This window comes from Rhipicephalus sanguineus, chromosome 2 (assembly GCF_013339695.2).
Source record: "Rhipicephalus sanguineus isolate Rsan-2018 chromosome 2, BIME_Rsan_1.4, whole genome shotgun sequence".
NCBI classification, from domain to species: Eukaryota; Metazoa; Arthropoda; class Arachnida; order Ixodida; family Ixodidae; genus Rhipicephalus; species Rhipicephalus sanguineus.
The window spans coordinates 156,991,685-157,013,461 of record NC_051177.1 but is presented as its reverse complement, the minus strand read 5'-3'; the positions used below and the strand labels follow the sequence as shown (position 1 = coordinate 157,013,461).

At 45.9% G+C, this 21,777-nt stretch overlaps 1 long non-coding RNA gene across 1 annotated transcript in view; it reads right to left on the bottom strand.

Annotated features, from left to right (window-relative positions):
• Nucleotides 1-13,073, bottom strand: part of LOC119381349 (uncharacterized) — a 14,330-nt gene extending 1,257 nt beyond the window's left edge. The window contains exons 1-3 of the long non-coding RNA XR_005181394.2: nucleotides 12,993-13,073; nucleotides 10,396-10,523; nucleotides 874-985 (exon numbers count right to left, since the gene is read on the bottom strand). This is a non-coding gene — a long non-coding RNA (uncharacterized LOC119381349). The remainder of the gene's footprint in view (nucleotides 1-873; nucleotides 986-10,395; nucleotides 10,524-12,992) is intronic.
• Between the last annotated feature and the right edge of the window lie 8,704 nt (nucleotides 13,074-21,777).

The window sequence follows — 21,777 nt, the reverse complement described above, 5'->3', positions numbered from 1 at the left end:
CTCAACTTTGTTTCCTGCGGCAACTGGTCGTTTTATTATGGCAAATTACTTATCTTTGTCAGATATAATGTTACGGCGGTGTCCCCTGTAGCGATCCATCACGATCGCTACACGGGAAACCGCGGCCGTCACCGTGCCAGTTGTCTTCGTCATCGTGACTTTTGGCTTGACCGGTAGGAGTCCGTACTACGGGGCAGTCCTTTCAGTCTGCGGCTGGCTCGACTGTCCGTGATGGTGTCGGTGTCTTCGACACAAATTGGGCTGAGTTCACGGCGTGGCGGGGGCGTCCGGAACATGAACGAACAGCACCTCCACAAGATGTGACGGGGTCGTGACGTCAACGAAGCCAGCAGCCCGGGTGTAAAACTGAACTCTTTTTTTGGCCAATCTTGTGGCCCGGAAATGGACAGTCAACTACAGCAATACACACTGTACACTGATAGCGGCTAACAGAGCGTTGGCCGTCGATAAACTGATCATCGCTGGGACGCGCCGCCTTTACATCACGCATCGAAATTTTCATCCTTATCACTGGTGGTTGCGCAAGCTCTGGAAAAATCTGGACTATTCGCGTGCTGCGCTCAATGTTAACAAAATGACCTACTACAATCGCGAATCTTCTGAAACACTGCGGTGCGGTCTGCGTCGAGGGTCGCTAACCGTCCTTGCTGGCCAAACCAGAATACATCTAAATAAACATGAAGCGGGCGTGACAATATAATAGAGCAAAATGTTCTACTTTTTAAAAGCACTTTTCATACCCCGAAATAGCTTTATTTCTCCAAATTACAACAGCAAATAGGAGCTAGTGACACCGCAACTCAAGCAATATATTTTTCGGTCGATCACGATGCATTCAAAATTTCTACTTACCATGAAACAATTATGCGCTTGAGACCGTCATGACACGAAACGTTCGCACAGGGGCACCTGAGTTCCAAGGTTTGCCCTGGTAAAATAGGAACAGCGCCCAGAAGGCAGCCAGCTGCGAAGGTAAAATAACACTAATAAATACACATAGCTTGACCGCACTTGAGCCCATAGATGATGGCAAAGGAAGCAGTGCATTCTGTCAATGAATATGGCTGAATGTCGTTTCAGAGGCATATTGTTGACCACAACAACCGCACTGCGCAGATCCGTAAAATAGAGGAGGAAGCGGAGAAGTCCACTTGTAACCATGCGTGTGGTGCTACTTAAAAAAAAAACACAACTGATGCTTATGCTGTGCTCTAGGCGAAATGCCTCAGAAATCGTACCACTACTCAACAGGACGCCTACGGAATTCGCAACCGTGCGTGCAATGTTAATTTACCTTAAAAATATGTTCTGATGTTTCATGTGACTTCCCCAGAAGGTAATTTCGAGGCGCGCACCTGTATTACACACAATACTGACAACCATGGTTGTTATTTTTTGTTTACTGTGGCAGCGCTTCACCAGCTAAAAAGGAATGGCTGATACCTCCGTCATAGGAAGCGGTATAGCACGAAAATGAAACGCGTCTTCACAGAACTAGTCTATTGTTTATTTGCATTATTCTGTGAGGGCTTCTACAATGTATATTGTTGTTTGGCAGCTATAGCACCGTTTTACCCGGATGCCCCAGCGTTGGCGCCTAGTGGCACATCATCGCGACGACTAACGCTCATGATCATGATTTAGCCGTTGTGGTAGCTGAAGTTGTTAACATACCTGTAGACATCATATCGGGAGTCCTGCGCAAAGATGGCATCGGCAAGCACATAATAAACACTGGTATTGAATCTGCACTTATTCAAACCGTTGTTAATTCAGGAAAGACGTGGCACGGTGTACGCTCACGAGTAATAGCGTGACCTACGCCTGAGTTCATGCATACACTACCACACTGCGCTTCAGCTACACGGGAGTCCTAATTTCGTAGCTTGAGCCGCGAAGGCGTTTCACGTCCCTTTGGCCTCTGTCTAACTCCACGAAGGCACGACTTTCACCCGTCGGCATCCTTGCATTTCTGCGGCGCTTATTGCTGCACTTTTTTTAGTCGGGGTTATCACACTCGAAGCAGCAGGCGGCGGAGAAATAACATTCGTGCATGTAGAAGCTGCAATACTCCCACAACTTGCCGTCACCTGCTAACACGAAGCGCATACAAGCAACGTAACTTCCTGTCGGGCGACTCCTTGATGCTAGGTCGCCACCGCCCATCGCGGGCGTCGAGACGCTCTAACTGCGTCGTCGCCAAATCGCTCCCAAACGCCTCTCGTTACTGTCAGACGCAGTACTTGATTTCATCGCTCACAGACGGCAGAAACGCCCCGCCCCACCGTGCCCCACCAGCTGAGAGCTTCATGCGAGAGAGAATGGGTGAAATATATAATGAATGTTTGTGGAACCTCGTCCATGTGCGGAAACTATAAAACATTGCTTCATCAGCTGTAAAGACGCTATACTCTTTTGGGACGTTCTACAAAGGGCTTCTAAAACAACTCGATTTAAATTCGTATAGCATACGTTATCTCATGCCACCGAAAAGCCATTCTATGCCTGTTGACATGCTATTACTAGTGGGTATGCACAGTTTATGGAAAACTCGCATGTTAGACAGGCATGCGGAACCCATGGTATCATCGCGGTTGCATTTCATTCAAGTGGTTCTTCAGCTAAACGACTTTTATCAACAATTAGAGTTTCAACCGGACTGGTATCCATTCTTCATGAAATGTATAGCTTTATTACCATTTTAGGACTTCTGTGTAGTGCTTGTACGCTGGTAGAGGGTGCCTTGAGTTTTTCGTTCGCTATGTATGCTAATTACACACATTTGTAATAAATACCATGAAAGGAAGAAAAGTCAGTGGGGTAGTTAATAGAGCACCGGGAAGCTATCGTCGCGGATCGAGAGTTACTGTGTTCGATTACCGGCGGTGGATATTTTTCTTCTATTTTTTTTTCTTGAGTATCCGCTAGTGTCCGTTTTATTAACGTCATATCCGTGACGGAAATACGAGAGTGAAGTCTTGGTGCACCAGGGCATAAAACACTTTCGCATTAAGATGCCATGAGTCTCGTCGTGTCCTGAAAGCCGCACGTTGTTTTCGCTGCTGTTGGTATACTGCGAATACTTTGTTTTGCTTTGCAGAATTTGGCCCATGAAATACTTGTACTTTCATACTTATGTATACTACACTTTTTTCATTCACGACCACACGACAGCGCCAACGTTCATCATCTCGGCTTTTCAATTATGCATCCTTCTTAGCATGAAGCCAAGAAATAAGTTTAAATAGAACTTTCGTCTACAGCGAAGAGGCATAACGCTGTATAAAATTGAGCTGCCATTGTGGGTCAGTTTGCTGTCGCATGAGATAATAATTTTTCGTATTACTGACCTCCCCTATTGCCGATGTCGGTAGTGTTCATTCCATAGATTTTTCTGCCTTGAACAGTGCACTAACATTCTTATTCATAGAAAAAAAACGTGGTGTGGTGGTTCAGCGGTGGCGGATATTGTACCAGGTATTAACGCGCATATGCTACCCCACGCAATTACTTTCGTAGTGGTAAGTACAAATGATGTCGAATCATATAAATGAGGGGGCGATCGCAGTGAACGGTAACGACAAATGGGAACGGGGGTGAAACAGTCGCGAATGGGGCAAATAATGAGAAAGGTTCGCTACCGCAATCTAGTCACTGAAAAAAAGCATGGTTATTTCTTCCGTCATAGAAATCGGTATAACGAGAAAGTGAAGCGTGTACTCGCAGTAGTAGTGTAATACTTATTGTACATTGATATATGAGAGCTGGCGCAATGTATATTGATGTTTCGCACATACAGCACCGCACGCGCATCCTGTCTCCCCTGTATAGCCGTGATTTTTCACACGGCGATTGGCAAACGCGGTGTGACAGCCATGCGAGCGTCCGAGAACTATCTCTAAATAAGGATGGATGCTGTGAGGGAGGCTAGGGCTAGAGCCGGCACCTCGCGGTGTGTTAGAGCATCGGCGAAATTGCATTTATCTTTTAAGATACACGCCAAATTGTACGGCCCCAGTATTGTGCAGTAGCGACACCGCGTGGCCGGAGCTAACGCGGAGGCCACGCATTACTTCACTCTACCGTTTCCCGACGGCAACAGGAAACGATAAAAGGCGCGTCCGTGGAATCTCCTTAAGGTGTTCGACGTTTGAGCAGGGGACTAAGGGGCCGCCAGTTATTGTAGTGGTCCGAGAGGTGTTGGGTTCGACACCCGCCAGCGGAAGTTTTTCCTTTAGTACTTTTCTTGCTTTGCCATCTGATGGCGTGCATTTGGCTGACGTATTTCCGTGACGGAGACAAGTCTTGGTGGACCACGGCATAAAAGGCTTTCCCGTTAAATAGTGATAGCGCTTGACTCAAGCCATAAAAATTCGTCGTGGCTTTTATTGTTCCGTCAATTAAAGGAATGGGCTCTGTGTTGTGGCTTATGGCAGTTCCCAAAGCGAACACTGCTTACGATGTCGTACGTTACAGGTTAAGCGATCCGTCTGTCTGGCAGTGGAGAGAAAGCATCAAAATTCCGCAAAAGTGCTCGAGCAACCGGGTATACCTGATGTTCTCAGAATTCCTCTATCCACTAGGAGAAGTATGCAAGCAAAAGTTATGTAGTATATAGCGGCCTAATTTAAAAATTTTCTTGGCATATCTTCCGTCGTCTGAGTTAATAGCTGGTCACGGTAGCACCCATGAAGTATCTGTATTTGTCAGACCGTAAACGCAGCCCCAAAAAGTTGAAAAACGAGAAGATTTCGCCACTGCCTCAGAGGAAACAGAGACGAGACTGATTTAAATTTTCTAAGCTAACTTCAGTCAGTTACTCAACTGTCTACGCTTCACCATGAAGTACTCCTTCTCTAGTACTCTTAAAATATCTGAACACGATAGCCGCCACCAAGGCTGTTAATTAGAACTATAAGTCCAGCACACATCGCGCACAATCTCGCTATCTATTAGGGTCTCAGTAAGTATATTCTGAGTATATTAACCATTCGCATGACGAAGAATTTAGCGTTGCCGCGCTAAAATTTGTAAACGGCAGCGATGTTTGAAAGAAAAAAGGCCTTTGAATTTTTCAGAGAACATTTGCAGGAAACCCGGAAGAGCACCATCGGAAAGACAATGGTTCCGCGTTGCCTAAACTCCCCTATATTGTGTGTTTGAATGCAATTTTATTTCATTGTACGGCTTAGACTTCATCATTTGTCGGCCACTGATTGCTCTCCATTTCATATAAAATATTTATATTTCTCAGACACTGAGAGATAGTCAAACAGGCTTTCTAAGAATTTAGCCATTGGAATTAAAGAACTATTTGCCGTGGATGATCAGGCTGAAACCTGCTTCTTCTCGTGTTGAATGTTCTGAGACAAAGAGATATTTCACCATAGTATTATTCGGTATTGAAGTATGTATGCGCAATTTTTCTAGACAATGGGTCCTCAATGTGGGTTCCGCGGAACCCATGGCTAACGTGAAGAACACCTTAGGCACGGCCGCTGGATAAAGAGCGCACGGTACGGCCTGCCGCGTCGGGCGGCTTTCTATGGGAGAGCGCGTGTTGGCCCTAGTTGCAGTTGCGGCCGCTGCGGCGCGACGGGGCGGGGAAGGGGAAACGGGTGCCGGCGGCTCCGTTGGGGCAGCAGCCGCAGCAAATTAGTTGGTGGTGGTCACAACAGCGATCTCACTCAGCTGTTCTAAGCGGTTTTTTTTTCTATCTCATCTATCGCAGTCATGACATATGCATTCAGTTGAGTTCGTTCGCGTAATCTGGTTAAATAGCCACTTAAATTTCCGTGTACGTGCCGAGCTCCTGGCATTTTTTTTTTCCAGGACTAACTTTTTGCTGTGTGTCTGAAAGAATATTTCACAATGCGCGTAGCAACATTATATGGCGCTCAATGTGTCAAAAAGTGGTTGTTATATATATGTGCGTGTAATAAATGCATCGTTTGTTATTTTAACGTATTGATTTCCGTGACATTTCTTCAGCACCTTTCTGAAAATGCTTGACAAGTATTTATTTGAAACATCTGACAATACACGTTCATGTTCTTTATACACAGGAAGTGCATGTAAAAACATACGTTGAATCTTTTTCATGATGTCTGATACACGATACCGGGCCGAAAATTAATTCAGCTTCGGATGCTTGATACTAGCGGATTTTACAAATAAAGTGACGCACTCCTCGTAACTTTGTTGAAAAGGATGCGAAATTATATATTCATTAGAAGTGGCTTGCAAATATTCTTGACAGTTCTTAACAGGGCAATGTCAGCAAATTGATGTATATATAAGGCCGATCACTGGAGTGACTAATATCTCGAAGAATCAAGCTACAACTGAAGTTTTCTTTAACTCAAGAGACAAAACCACGAAATGGCGGGGATCAACTGAAGCTATATATATATATCTCTTCATGCGTGACAATCGCTTACCCGGTTTTTTTCGAGGCGGCCGGGTCAAATGACAACGTTTTTATGTTTACACAAGTATACTATAGTAGCACGCAAAACCACGGCTGCTGTAGGACAGTACCTTTATTGGAGCGAGCACGGGTGCCTTTGTAGAAAATATATATAGAAAAAATAAATAGTAATAGATGACAGAACCACATGACTGAGACTGCCAGAAGACAATCACGTTGGTGTGCAACGAAGATTCGCCAGTGTCTGTACAGCGGCTAACGTCAAAGGAGCAAAACGTAAGGTTTTATGGTCTGCACAGACTGGAAGTAGACAAGGGAAGCCGATTTGGGCTCACAAGCTGGAGGCATAACAAGAGAATAATAAAAAATAAGAAAACAGAGACGAGTATAAGAACCGTACCCCCCCCCCCCCCCCTTTTTTTTTTTGTTTACCGTATAGCGGTCACAAGTGACCCACCTTAACTTTGTCCCTGTGAGTCGCTCGCAATGTGTGTGTTGGCTGCCAAGTATTAACGCGATAGCGTTAGAGAGCTCGTGTCGCAGAAATTCCGCCGTCGGCGTCGGCACCGTTGGTTGTGAGCGAAAAATCGTCCGTGACCGAAAAATCGAGAAAGAAGCAAATAAAATAAAGAATAAAATCTTTGGTCCCATTGAGGATCGAACCCGGGCCGTTCGCGTGGCAAGCAGGTGTCCAACCACAAAGCCACGATGTTACTTGCAGCTACTTCGGAAAAAAAACACTACATAAATGCCATGTAGTGGAAGGAGTCTCCTAACGCATTTTGTTCGGCAGGTGTCACGACGCAAACGAGCCCATTCGGCGATTTGTAGGCCGATTTGGGAGGCCATCAAACTACGTCGAAAAAGGCCGGGATAGTGCAGCCATCACCGCTAAAAACACACACGAATTTTCAAACAAAAACGGACAACCATGTCCATCTAGCGGAAAACATATCAAGCTTCCGCAGACGTTGAAGCAAACAGCAAACTCTAGATAATGTGCTGCCATCTGTGAGGCATTGTGAGACTCTTCATGGCCTCCGAGATGGCGAGCGCACGGCGTTTATCTTGGAGGCCATGCGATACTTGCTTTAGATCAAAAACTTATACCATTCGCACGCGCGCGCGCGCGTGTGTGTAACAATACACATTAATAAGTATGCACTTAGTGGTTGAAGTGCGCACTAGGGGCCGGATTTCGCTATCGCGTTCAACTGTTAAAGGCGAAGCTTAAGGGTCCCCTAATTTTTTGTTTGAAATGAAATTTTGTCGTCGCCCACCAGCCGCTTTTCTGCACTTTTTTTTTGTCTCCGCATGTTTTGCTGAGGTAAGTTTGAGTCTGTGCCCCGTACCGCTAGTGACCACAGACAACCCAACTGTCTGAATAAAAGGGATACACGTGCTTTTCACGGAAACCAACATAGGTACCACATGGCATCGCGGGGCAACGCACGCCGCCTCAACGCGACACCGTTCGTAAACAACCGGAACCGATGACAAAGGTGCCGCGGGCTGAAAGGTACTTGGGAACTAAAAAAAAAAAGACGAGAGATAAGGGAAAACGGGAAGGTGGTGTCACGGCCGCTGGATTTCAACAACGTTTGCAACAAGCCGCCGTTGGCAGCTAGCACGGATGAGCCCTGAATTCATAATAAATAAAATAACTTCTCACATTATGTCCAGATTTTATGTTCACTGTTGAATTCATTACACGATCATGAAAACGGCGTAACGTGAAGAGACAGAAATACTGAAAAGCGCAGGAATGCAAGCAGTTGTGTTCGTGTGTTTTTCAGCCTTTTCATCACTCTTTCCGTCTGACCGTTTTCATATTAATTAATCCGTAACAGCTCGCCCAATTGTCAGTATTGAATATGTAGTCACTGAAATTTCAAAGTGACTCGAATCTCCTTCTATGAGATGGTCGCACATATGATAAACAATATTTCATGGCAGTTGCATGCAATACCGTACCGTATGTGTACTATAAACATGCTTAGAGGAAGGAAAAAGTTTATCTTATTTTGTGTAAAATAAACAGCGGCCGCTGCAGTTTCTGAGATCACTTTTTGAAATGAAATGATTAAATCTGAAGCAACATTCTCAGAGCCAAAGTAAAGAATTTTTATGCATTAGGAAAGGTGCAGCGCCTCCAGGTTGGTTAGTTGTGGTCTTCTAGGATACCAGAAAAATATGCACATGCGATTATTTCCGCAAAAAGCGATCGGTGCGCGAAGATGCATTTTTGGCAAGGCAAGAACAAAATTCCCAAGCGCTGCAAGAATGTACAAGAAATATCAGTAATTAACTGATGTGTACACGCTAGATAAATTTTAGAAGAAGATTTCGGGCGTCACATGAAGACGCACGCGCTCAAGCATAACTGCCGCAAGCGCGCCGCGCATGTGATCCCGCGGGCGTCCGCGAAACCCGTCCCCGCCCGGTGGCGGGGACGGGTTTCGGAGGCCCGTCACGCAGGTGACGGGCCTCCGAAACTAGGCCCGTCACGCAGGTTTCGGAGCACGCGGCAGGCCGTACCCGTGCGCTTTTTATCCAGCGGCCGTGCCTTAGAGATCCGCGAGCGGCCAGAACGAACGCAACCCGCTCCCGTTTTACGCCCGTTAGCAAATAATTTACTTATTTAGACAAGGAAATTTCCATTGCATTTTGTATGTAACGAAGCCATCGCACGCCGCATCCGTTCATAGGGTTTCTGCGGGTTGCGAGAGATCCACGTGGTAGCACTAAATACTCGTCTAGTGCTTGCCATGGAACTTGCATGATTTGAGGTCCCCTGCTGACAGAACGCGCGGAGCGCTGGTAATTCATGCTCGTGGCCGTTCAAACCCGTTCAAGCGACATTAACGGGCACCTTGGTGGCTCAAGGTGAGTCGTGGCTCAAGGTGAGTCGGCGTTCCTGTGGCACAGTTTTCATACATGGTGATTTGGCACTGGGCTGTATCGGTTTTGTAATCAAAACGCGCGACGAGCGCTTTCATGCGCGTAAGAGGCGTCGCTTCGCCCCAGATGTGGGCTTCACGGGCGTATAAGCTTAGCTTCACGGCCGGTGTATCGGTCGACAGCCATTTCGATGTGCGACTGGCATGCCTCCTTTTTTTTGCTTTGCAAAAATGAAACTGACCTCTTACTCCGGCACTTCGTTTGCGGGAACACATTACTTATGCTGCGCTGTGCCTGAAGCACAGCGCAGCGTAAGCAATGTGTTCGGCGGGGGGGGGGGGAGGGGGGGGGGGGATTGCAACACTATGCATTGTCGGGAGTTCTGCATCAACGGTGACGGCGTTCGTTATTAAAGAAAAGAGAACAGGCCAACGCGAGGAGTTGTGATACCGTGGTTGCGTGCGTATCACCTCCACCTCGCTTCCGATTGTCTTCATGCTCAAGAAAAAGTTTGAGGTTCTGCAGCACTCTGCAAAAGCAGCCGGGGTTCCCCAAGTCCAGAAAGCTCGAGAACCCCAGCTCTCGATAAACGACCATGCCGCTAAGAACCTCGCCGGTAAGGTAGATGTATTCTCGGATATAACTGTCCGAGTCGGAACGACACCAAAACGACATAATCTGAAAACGGTGTAAACGAAGGTCGGTGCATTACTGAGCCCTAAAATGCCTCGTTTCAGCCTGGGACAACTCTACGTGAAAAGTTGCAAAATGGCTAAATAGTGGATTTTAAAATAAACTTTCATCACGTAACATGTCATGCTTTGTAGGTGCAATACGGGTTGCATCAACCTTCGCAAGCGATGAAGTAAGTAGTAGCTGCCAGACCACGCCCATTGAAGCATCTAAATGAAGTCTTTCAGTTTCGCAGACGGAGACTCTCATGTTCCTCTAAAATTGCTGCGCAGATATGGTATTTTCATGTTTCAGTGCGTTATCGTTCAAAGAAACTGAACTAATTGAAGGCAGAACTGAGGCTGTCTCACTATTGCCAATCAGAAGACTCTTCTTATCGCAGCCTTTCACATTCTGCAAGCCCAATACAATAACCAGCGTTACAAGCATGAGGAGCGAGTACTTCATTGTATTCGGTGTCGGGTGCTGGGTCCACAACCTGTAGAAAAAAACACAATACGAACATGAAAACCAATGCGGCAAATGGGTTCACAAGGTCGAACACAGAGAATATTCACATTAACAGAAGTAGCGTTCCGTGCATGAAATATGCTTCACTTAAAAAAAATTAGAAACTATTTGAGCAAATATGAGGATATTTTTATTGTCAGATCATCTGCAAGTGTGTATAATGCATTTGGTGCAAAAAGAAAACAAATAACTTGTTTAAAATTGGAGTAAGCAGGAGCGGATGCACTATTCCACGTGCAGCAAATGTCACGACCTCATCTGTCAGCGGAATGTATGGCTTTATCGATCTAAAGGACCGTAGGCTATAATGCGGCTGTCTCTGCCGTGCTCATAACCTTGTATATTTGAAACTGCACGAGCCATAACCAAACCATAGTTCCTCAATAGTATTGCTCAAAAGCGCCATAGTATAGAATGACTGTGTCCATATACTTAGGAACGTAACGTCAACACATGCAACACAGCCATTTTACGTGTCGATCAGGCTTTGCCCTCTCGACTCCCACGCTTCCTGCCATGTCTAGGCGCAAGTTCGTCCATTACAGGGCCCTTCAACTATTTCGAGTTCTAACACGAAAAGCGACTTCCTTCTCGCCTTCACTACTCTTTCTAGGGGCACTATGCCTCGCCACTCATTCCTTCACTAAACACGTGGACAATGCAAGCCCCTAAGCATTTAACCTATCAAGATTTCATGCTTTTCGGCTACACGCTATTAGCTCCGCATGCGCAGTTAAAAACGAACGACACGTAGTGAAATCGCCTGTTCTCGCGTGATAGCCGTGGGAGACAACGCACGGCTGCATGCAGAAGGTATGTCACGACTGTTATTCCTGGTATATTGGTCAATCGAGAGCTAATTTCATCATGACTTCACTCCAACGGATTGCTGGCGTCATGAATTTTACTCAAAAGACGAAGACGGCACTTGAAATTACCGCGCTCGTTATTTGTGTCTTCAGAGGCTGTCAAGGAACCCTTTAATGAGTATGCTTTTTACCTTACTAGTAGGGTTCCCGAGTGTGTTTCCGTCAACACATCATAACAACATTTCTAAGCACATGTGATCTGACTCAACATACGTTTCACTCAGGCCGTCAATCAAGCGCAATGCTTATACAAAAAGAAGCTTTTTAAACGCAACTGGGAGATCAAATGTGAAGCTTAAATCACTGTTCCAGGAAGACGGAGTGCAACATAGAAAGATGACAAAGAGCATGCAGATAACAACATTTCAGCAGCCGCCCTGCAATGATTGCGCCACAAGAGCCGAGCAGGCCGCCTGTTTTCTATGAAGCTGTGTTCTACAACCTCCGAAGTTGGTTTGAAAAGCTTGAGATGGAGACGTTTTGTAAAAACCACTGCGAGCACACCTAATCTGAGCGCAAAAAGCCGGCGCTCAGGATACCAGTGATATGCGGCCCTCGAGTGTGAGGCGGTCACGTGTTTTCCAATATTTCATGCTTTCTCCATTGTGGGCGTGTCAGCTAGCGGCTGTTTAAGAGTCTGCAGTGTGATGTTTCATCGAGATCACGTTTAATTTACCTTTCAACGTTTCACTCTTACCTGGATGTGAACGCATGACCGTCGTCATTGCTTGTATTACCTGCACTGTTGCACTGCTAAGCACTTGGATGAATTTGCATTCTTCGGCATAACGGAAGAAAAACGTTCGGACAGAGTATTGCGTAAAGAAAAAAAAGACTAAAAAATGACAGATCCTACACCTTGTGGGAATCGTTTTCATGCGAATAAGTGAGCGAGTAGTTCTATGCTGCGTTTTTTTTTTCCTTAAGCCAAGCATTCCGAGCTGGATCGACGGGTTTTCTATCTATCAACGCAGAAGAGAAGTAGAGGTACAACAAAATGGCTCTTCAATATTGCTGATTTTTTTCCCGCTGTTTCTGCAGTGCATTTCCATTCATGACGGAGCACCTATCCCGGTGTGTGAGGTCAAACTTAATGGCACAGAGCAATAACGGCAATAACATCCAAGCCAGTCGTTCTCTGAATGCTGGAGAAATATTATTCATAAGAGTTTACTGCGCTTACACAAACTGGTTTAAAACTCTCATATTAGTAGACGTGCACCATGTGTTAAAAAATCTCTGTAGCATATTGTTCAGAAATGTGAGTCTGAAGGGGTATCTTTTGTAATTGCAGCAAGAATGTGCAGTCATCCTTGGCTCTGTTATATTCAATTAAGTGGGCTCTTTCTACCATACAAAATATGTGAGAAAGCTTTCAAAGTTTACTTCTTTTGGAAATGCAAAAAGATACATGCGACTTATAGGATTTACGATTAACAGAGAACACCAAATGAAAAAAAAAAAGGAACTGGACGGAACGAGACAGAACAAAAGCCTCTCAACTCAGCGTCAAAAAAATGTCACCTAATGAAAACGCCATTGCTGAAAACGAGACCGATCATACTTACCTACAGTAGCTTTCCGTACACGGAATGCTGTATGCCTAACACTGGTCTACGCTCGCTATTTATTGCTGACTGCTGGAGCGGCGTCACCCAAGAAACAAATAAAAAAAGTCAGAGCTTTATTACTTTCGCGAATTAATGAACAGTTCTACCCGAAAGAGCAGAATTGAATAGTGCCTAATTACTAGATGCCCAATTGTTAAGAAAAAATCATTGCATCTGCCTGAAATGTCGGTCACCGATGGCATAGGAAAAATGAATATGTATGGATAGTAGTCGTGCGCGATAATGGTGTGGCACTTCCTCATGACATTGCATGCGTACTTAGTACTTACGTCAGCTACAGATATGTGTAATAGGCGCTAATAGAATAATTGAAGTAAGTGCTTACCAGAAAATCGTGTCTAATAAAAGCTAATAAAAGATGGCTATCCTAGTGAGTAATACAAAAAAGCAGCTTATAATTTATAAGACGATGAGATAATGATTAGAAAGAACTTGACGGATGCGGTCGACTATGTTAGAAAAGAAACACAATAGCTTTGGGGGAAAAACTGCGTTTCTTAAGAAACATTAATTGGAAACTTACTTTATGTAAAAGATTCACAAAAAAACAATAAAAGATTGAAAAAAGAAACACAGGCGCCTGACCATTCCTATCTCTTACACACTCCCCAATTCATCCTCGTCCTTTGCATGCGTCGGAGAATCGCTGAGTCTACCACAGCAAACATACGTTGGAACACTGGCGCATGATGCTACATAAAATGCTTTACACAAAGGCTGTCCCTCTATCTTTTGTCTGCATCCATCATCTTGCTCTTTCCTGCACTCATATATGTAGCGGGAATACTGCAAGAGCAGGGCAAAGTTATTACCCTCAGCGGAGTTCTTTGTCTCGCTACAGATTCAGCAACAGAATTTACGCTCTTTTGTAATGCCAAATAAAATAGGCATTGAGCTCTCTACTGCTCAGGTGATGATCTTAGTTCCTGCTACTTCTCCACCGACGTTGCGCGAAGGTGGTTGGTCACTCCTTCCTCGGCCGGCTGAGTTCTATATAGAACGTGCATGTGGTCACCGCCGCCGCTCAGCGTTAAAACTCTACCGTGATCGCATAAGCGTCCGAGCGCAGATGCCACGGCTGTCTCACTTTAATGTGCCAGACTATAAGAAGTCTTAATGAAAACCGCGAGATAATAAAGCCAAAGAAGGTATATTAGACGTTAACTGTACTGTTTTAGGTGTATTGTGGTAATTGTGACATAGATGTGAAGAGAGTAAAAGGAACGAAAAGAGAAGTTGCCTCCAGCAGGGACCGAACCGGCAACCTTCGGATTACGCGGAAAGTTATCTTTTCGCCCACATTTCTTTATTTTATTGGAGCAGCCGTGAGCAGTGATATTTGCGCAATTTCTGTGGCACATATCCATTCATGATGAGGAAAGTTTCTTCGACACATTTGTACATGGCAAAGTTTTTTCGGCAGGCTTCAACTGCTTTTCTGTTCAAAGCAGTACATTAAACGTCCGCTATGCGTTTCTTGGCTTCATTATCTGCTGGTTTTCTTTTCAAACAAAAAAATCACGGCATATCCACGGAGTGAATGATGATGAGTGGGCGAAGCTGCGGAGGTTCATCGGTAAACCGTGAATCTTCCGTGAATTCTGCCCAGTACATCATCACCAACGTGAGATCGGGCGCATTTATATTAAAGGTTCGATGAGTTATGACGACTTGCTGCTCACTTTAATTTTACATGTACGCTGTGAATTTTCATTGTTTAGAAAACCATTGCTTTAGAAAACATCTGGCGTCTTTCGTTAAGCAGCTGGCGTCTTTTCGTTTTGCTGTAGAAACATCTGGCGTTCTTTCGTTTTGTTTTTACAAAACATCTGGTGTCTTTCGTTGGTTTTTTTTATCAATCAACGGCGTTTTGAACAAAATTTTTATTGTTTAATCACGCACAGGAGAAATCTCACCAGGCACTACCTTGGAGGTAAAGAATGGCTGCTAATGGGAATGAGAGACAGAAGAAGTCGGCTTTTAGCTAACGCTGCGAATTTTTTATTGTTCAACAACGCACAGGAAAAATCTCCCACCGGCACCACCTTGGAGGTCAAAGCGTAAGGCTGGTTACGCACTACGACTACTACGACTACGACTACGACTACGAGGGACGAACGGGTGCCGCCTTAAGGAGCTTCGCCCCTAAAAGGAACGAGACCACAAGTTGCGTTGCTTCATTCAGATTACAAGGAAAGGGTGACTGCCAGTTGGGCGTGTTGGTATAGGTTCATGATGAGCCATCACAGTAGAATTATTACTCGTTCTAGCGCTATATGACGTCACGAGCAGTGGCGTCTGCATGCCAATGCCTTTTTGTTCCCTTATATTACAGTCAGGTGTTCCCCTTGGTATTCCTGGAACTTCTGGACTCTTAGTTCGTCCGTCGCGGCACAACGGCTTGCAACAACAAACGCTGCCCCCTACTGAACGTAGCGAAACGTCTGTCTCTTTTGGTAATACTTCTTGTGATAAGGCGCAGTAAACATTTTACAATAATGATTTCACCCGGCTTTTGGAACGTTTTTACGTGTGCTCAAATCCTGTCAGATCATATGAATCTAAAACGTTTGCTCGGGTATGATGGACTAATTGCTGTCTCAGCAGAAGCCAGCACTAGGAAATGGTTGCTGCTGTTCTCGACCTATCGCTACAGGTAATAAATTTATTATGTTCTGGGGCCTTCTGTGCCAAAACCACGCAATGATATTGAGGCACGCCGTAGAGGACTCCCGGAAATTCGAGAACGTGCTAATACTTAACATGTGACTAAACTTAGGTACTCAGGCCTCTGGCCTTCACGCCTACATGGAAAATACAATCGCCACTGCCGAGATTGAAACCGTGTCTACCGGGTCAGCTATATCACTGCGGCGGCTAATATCACTTCAAGCAGCAGTACCGGAAATGCGAACTTGATGGGCGCCGCCAGACCAAGCGACCAGATATGCGTTGGACGCGTTTAGGATAAGAATTTGAGCACTCTTGGGACATGACTTTGTGGACATCGCCTGACCTATTTGCTTTAATATTACGCCTATTATTATTATCTAGGAAGTACGGTTCACATTCACATATGACAACACAAATTCGATTTTCTTTCACCAGCAATGACGCTTCATTTAGTTTGAGAGTGGGCTTCAATAGCAAGCATGTATTTTGAGAAAATAGCGCGACAATTGACTTTCCCGCGAAATAGGAAGCACGTTATCAATTACGCATTGCGTAAAGTTGCTCCGTGTGGTTTGCATCTACCGTTCGCACGTCGACATGTTGATTGTGATCATAGAATTTGAATATTGCGCACCCATATTGGGTTTATTATGTATGTGCAATCACCCAACGCACTGACATATTTTTGCGATAGCAATTATATGCACACTGACAACGCACTTTTAACTTCACCGTCAGTGTCTCCGCTATGGTCAGGTTCCGTATCAAAGCCAAATCGACAAATCAGTTGCATCACCATGGGTCGTACGTTCTATGTGGATGTGAAAACGTGCGAGCGCAAGCCATGTAGTTACATACGATTTACAACAGTGGACACACCAGCCTATAGCTGCGCCGCAACGCAGCTCCATGTCGCCCGCTAGGGGGTGATACATGACTTCCTACCTTCGAGAAGGAGGGCGTACTAGTTATCTGCAGTACAGCCTCTTCTAGTGCACTATACATCTACTTGTCTATGTGGCTGTTGACGTGGATTTCACTGGCTCGCAGTGCGGCCATAGAGTAACATACGAATTGCAAGAGTTGACACTCCGGCCCAAAAGCGCCGAAGCTGCTCAGCTTCATGCCACACGCTAGAGGGAAATACATCACTCCCTGTCACCAAGGGAATCCACGTACTAGTTATATACTGTAGTACATTTTCTAGTGCAGTATGCAGCTACTCGGGTGCTATTCTGGACGCCGTCAAATTCCACCAAGTTGTCGAATTGCGACATTTGTCCAGTCTGACTGGCACGGAGGACTGCTACGACCTCTCCGAGTGAGTTGAAATGCCGCATTACAAAATTTGACAAGATGGTGGAATTCGATAGTGTCCAGGATAGCACCCTTTGTCTATGTGGCTGTGGATGTGGCTTTCACTGGCTCGTTGTGCGGCTCTAAATCTGTCTTTATTGTCTGCGATCGGACGGTTTGATATTGTCGATCGGGCTTGGATCGGCTCCGAAAAAGTGCAGCATGGCGTCGACGCGATCTCAACATTATCACGATTAGTCTTCATGACATGTAAGGCAACGAAGTCCTGACAGCAGCAAGGCGACGCTATGAAAGATGTGCGATAGCGCGCTCGACATGCTTCGTAATCTTCGTTGGGTTCGCCTGCCAGAACGTCTATCTGCCTGGCTGCTGCTCGGTAAGCAAAGTGCTGATAAGCTGATATTTGTCCCATTATGCTGTTCAGCGCAGAAAGCTTTTCTAACACGAAAGTGTTTTATCCCGGGGTGCACCAAGACTTTAGTGACGTATTTCCGTCACGGAAGTGAAGTCGGAAAATGCGCAAAATCAGATGGCAAAGAAAATGGTTCCGTCAACAGAAGTCGAACCCACGGCTTCTCGGTCCACGACAACTGATGCCGGGCACGCTGTCCCTTGCGCCACGGTCACCTAATATGGAGGCTTTGCAAACGCGCGTTTTATGCCTCACACTTGAAGTAATGTATCAAGTGTGAGACATAAATGACGAAATGAAGTAATATATCATGACCAGTGGCTCCACGATTACATCCTGCAACGCATAGCTGCATGCGTCCGTCCCATTCGGCGCGTTTCCAATTGGAGAAATGCAATTCTGTCAATACCTTAACACAGCGCGAGGCGGCGATGTTAGCCCAAGCGTTGGTCTCACTCATAGCATTCATCCATACCAAAAATAGCTGTACGACGCGCGCCTGCCTCGCCAGCCTCTAACACGGCGTTCCCCGCTTACGCTCGCCCCGAGAAAAAAATCACAGCATATCCACGGAGTGAATGATGATGAGTGGGCGAAGCTGCGGAGGTTCATCGGTAAACCGTGAATCTTCCGTGAATTCTGCCCAGTACATCATCACCGACGTGAGATCGGGCGCGTTTCTACTAAAGGTTCGATGAGTTATGACGATTTGCAGCTCACTTTAATTTTACATGTACGCTGTGAATTTTCATTGTTTAGAAAACCATTGCTTTAGAAAACATCTGGCGTCTTTCGTTAAGCAGCTGGCGTCTTTTCGTTTTGCTTTAGAAACATCTGGCGTTCTTTCGTTTTGCTTTTACAAAACATCTGGCGTCTTTCGTTGGTTTATTTCATCAATCAACGGCGTTTTGAACAAAATTTTTATTGTTTAATCACGCACAGGAGAAATCTCACCAGGCACTACCTTGGAGGTAAAGAATGGCTGCTAATGGGAATGAGAGACAGAAGAACTCGGCTTTTAGCTAACGCTGCGAATTTTTTATTGTTCAACAACGCACAGGAAAAATCTCCCACCGGCACCACCTTGGAGGTCAAAGCGTAAAACTCGTTACGCACTACGACTACGACTACTACGACTACGACTACGAGGGACGAACGGGTGCCGCCTTAAGGAGCTTCGCCCCTAAAAGCGCCGGCGGGCTACACGTTGCGCGTTGCATTTTCCTATATTCAGACCGTGGTGTTCAGTAACTCTTTAACATGCAGCAGAATGGCAACCTTAGCTTAAGTTCTGCGTCCAATCAGAGACGCTCTTTCGGCTGTCCGACCGCTTTCTATGACTACGCTCTCACCGTTAACTGCTACAGCTACCACAAGAGTTTCTCTAATCATTGATCATGGACGTTAGTCGTCGGGATGTAGATGTACACCAAGCGTCAACCTGAGTGCATCCACCTTCAACGGTGCTAGAGCTGACAGACACCAATATATATTGTGCAGGGTCTCTTAGGTCAATGTGCAGTAAAGAACCAGCTACTTCTGTAACGAGACATTTTACTTTCATGTTATACCGATTCCTACGACAGAGGGATCAGCCATGTTTTTTTTCTGTTCTGCATTTCGCTCACGGTGTTCGTGGATTGATTCACATTGGTAAAAACCTAAATTTGGAACGCTGCGCAGCACGCTTGCGAGAAAATCCTTTCTTGGCACGAGAAAGTGACTCGTCGCCAGCGTTAGGTTTTATTTGTGCATGCAGGCCGGTACATGTAGTTAGAATTGAATGCATGGTTGTGCAGTTTTTCAAAAGTGCAGTTATGCTTAGGACCGTTACTTGTGGCACTCGCAGATTGCTTGAAGCATTTGTTATGAGCGCAATTAGAGAGGACTTGTGAACTGAGAAGAATGTTTGTTAGCTGTGGCTACAACCTATTCTTCTGAATAAACACTCATGTTTCAGTAGCGCATACATGGCATGGAAGGTTCTATTTTTTTTTTTTTGCTGCAGCAACTGCACGTGACTGCGTTTTTATGCTTATCTCAGAAAGAAGGTGTGAAGTGCGTCGGAAAAAAAATTGTGTGAAGGCGGGAGAATAGACATAGCCAACAATGTTTTTTCTCATGTCATGCCGTCGGAAGTCAAGTAGTACGACAACTGCAGCTGCGCTGCCTCTTGTATTGTATGTGTTCCTGCGCGCTTCACTGAAGTGGTTATGTTTTGATGGGTGTGTCGTATTGTCGCCTATTTGTTTATTCCTTGTGTAAAATTTTTACTCAACATATGGCAGCAATATTGCTATGTTTTGCACTGCGCAGTGCATCTTAGAGCACTGCACCGGCCCGGGCCCGGCCCGGGCCCGCTTTATGAAGCCCGAGCCCAGCCCGGGCCCGTGGTTCCAAGCGCAGGCACGGCCCGGGCCCGGGCGTACATGACCGAACCCAGCCCGAGCCCGGGCCCGGGCGTACTTGACCGTACCCAGCCCGAGCCCGGCCCGGCCCATCGTTCCAAGCCCGGGCACGGCCCGGGCCCGGGCGTTCATTACTAAACTAGTCCAGTGCGCGCTTGTTCATGACAAGCCCCGACCCGGGCCCGCTAGAGGATATTAGTTGTTGATGATGATTATTAATGATGCCGTGCGCTCCGTAGCGGGCGATCGGACGGAAAATCCGGTGTGTACATGCATCGAAATGTTGCTTTGCCCACGGTGGTAGCTCAGCGGTTAAGCTGTTTCGCTGTTAAGTCTTAGGACGCGGGTGCGATTCCCGCGGTCACGGCGGCCGCAATTTGGTGGGGGCGAAATGCAAGAACACTTATCATTAGGTGCACGTTAGAGAACTCGAGGTGGTCGAAATTGATCTGGTGCCACTACCGCGTGCCTCGTAATCATATCATAGCTTTGGCACGTAATAAAAAGGAATATGAATGAAATGTATCGTATGTGTCAATCTCGAATAAAAGACAGAAATCTTTATGCTTCCCATGGGAACAACCGTGATCTGGCCCATTGTTAGTGCTGTTAATATATATATATATATATATATATATATATATATATATATATATATATATATATATATATATATATATATATATATATATACGTGTCACTTCAGCTTGGCACAGTATACCTTAGACCATGGAATGCATAACATTTCGCTGGAAGGCCCGACTTGCGCCTTTTAATGAGCGGGTCCGAGTCCGGCCCCGCCCGCAGCCTCAAGCCCGGCCCGGGCCCGCACTTTGAAGCCCGAGCCCAGCCCCGGCCCGCCGGAAAACACTTCTGACGGCCCTGCCCGGCCCGGGCCCATGCAGTGCTCTAGTGCATCTATCGTTTTGTCGATGCTTTGATCAAACGTTGAGAAAAAGTGTGCATGTGCTTACTGAAAATATACCAATTGGAAATGAACGGTCTCGTTTTTTTGCCGAAGATATTCATGTTTATTTAAAATATCTGCCAAAACACACATTCGCATCGTGCACTTGCAGCTCTGGCAGTGCAGCTTACACGAAGCTACTCGATGCAAGGAACGTGTGAAAAAAAAAAAACATCTTAATATAGCCTCCGGGATGAGCGCTCGTACAAAAGCAATCTCTCAGGCCGCGTAATTTCTCTAACCGCTAGAAGATTCCATCCACCTGCTAGGTGGGCTGCGAACTCAACTCAGCCGCAGGGGCCTATGGAAGTGACCTCTCATATGCTCGTATACGTTTCTGTATGCGCAAGCAACGAACGCAGCTGAAGCGGAGAGGAAACACTCGGGCCATATTTCGTCGCGCAAAGTCCCATTTCGAGAGGGCCAGAAGGGTGGGGGATAGGGGGGGTTAAGAAGAGTGGCTTTGTGGCGCCGCAAGAACCCCACTCTTTTCACAGCCACGGGCACGCTTTATCTGTGCGGAGATAGGCATGCGGCTTATGCCCTTGTATGTGGTGCTCGTCACCGCTCGGTTGGAGTTCAGGTGATAGACAGCACGAAGAGGGCTTCACTCGCTGCGGCGGCCCTGTTTCCTTAGGTAGCATTTTGTTGATTTGCGCCGGCTTGGATTGTAATAGTGTCAGTCGCTGCCCTTACTTTGTGGAGCATAGTAATATGCTGCTATCGCAATTATTGCTTCACCCTTGCCGCGTAACTGTGGCATTTTTTAAGCATTTGTATCCCACCGTCCGCATGTGCGGACAAAATATATTAGAAAAGTGTGATTAAGCAAGGCAACACATTGCCATAAATATCAATTTAAAATGCTAGCATTACTTCAGTTTCGTAAACGCATGTCCATGTGATAACTGCGGTGAACAAACAGCGGCAACTGCACACAGCGCC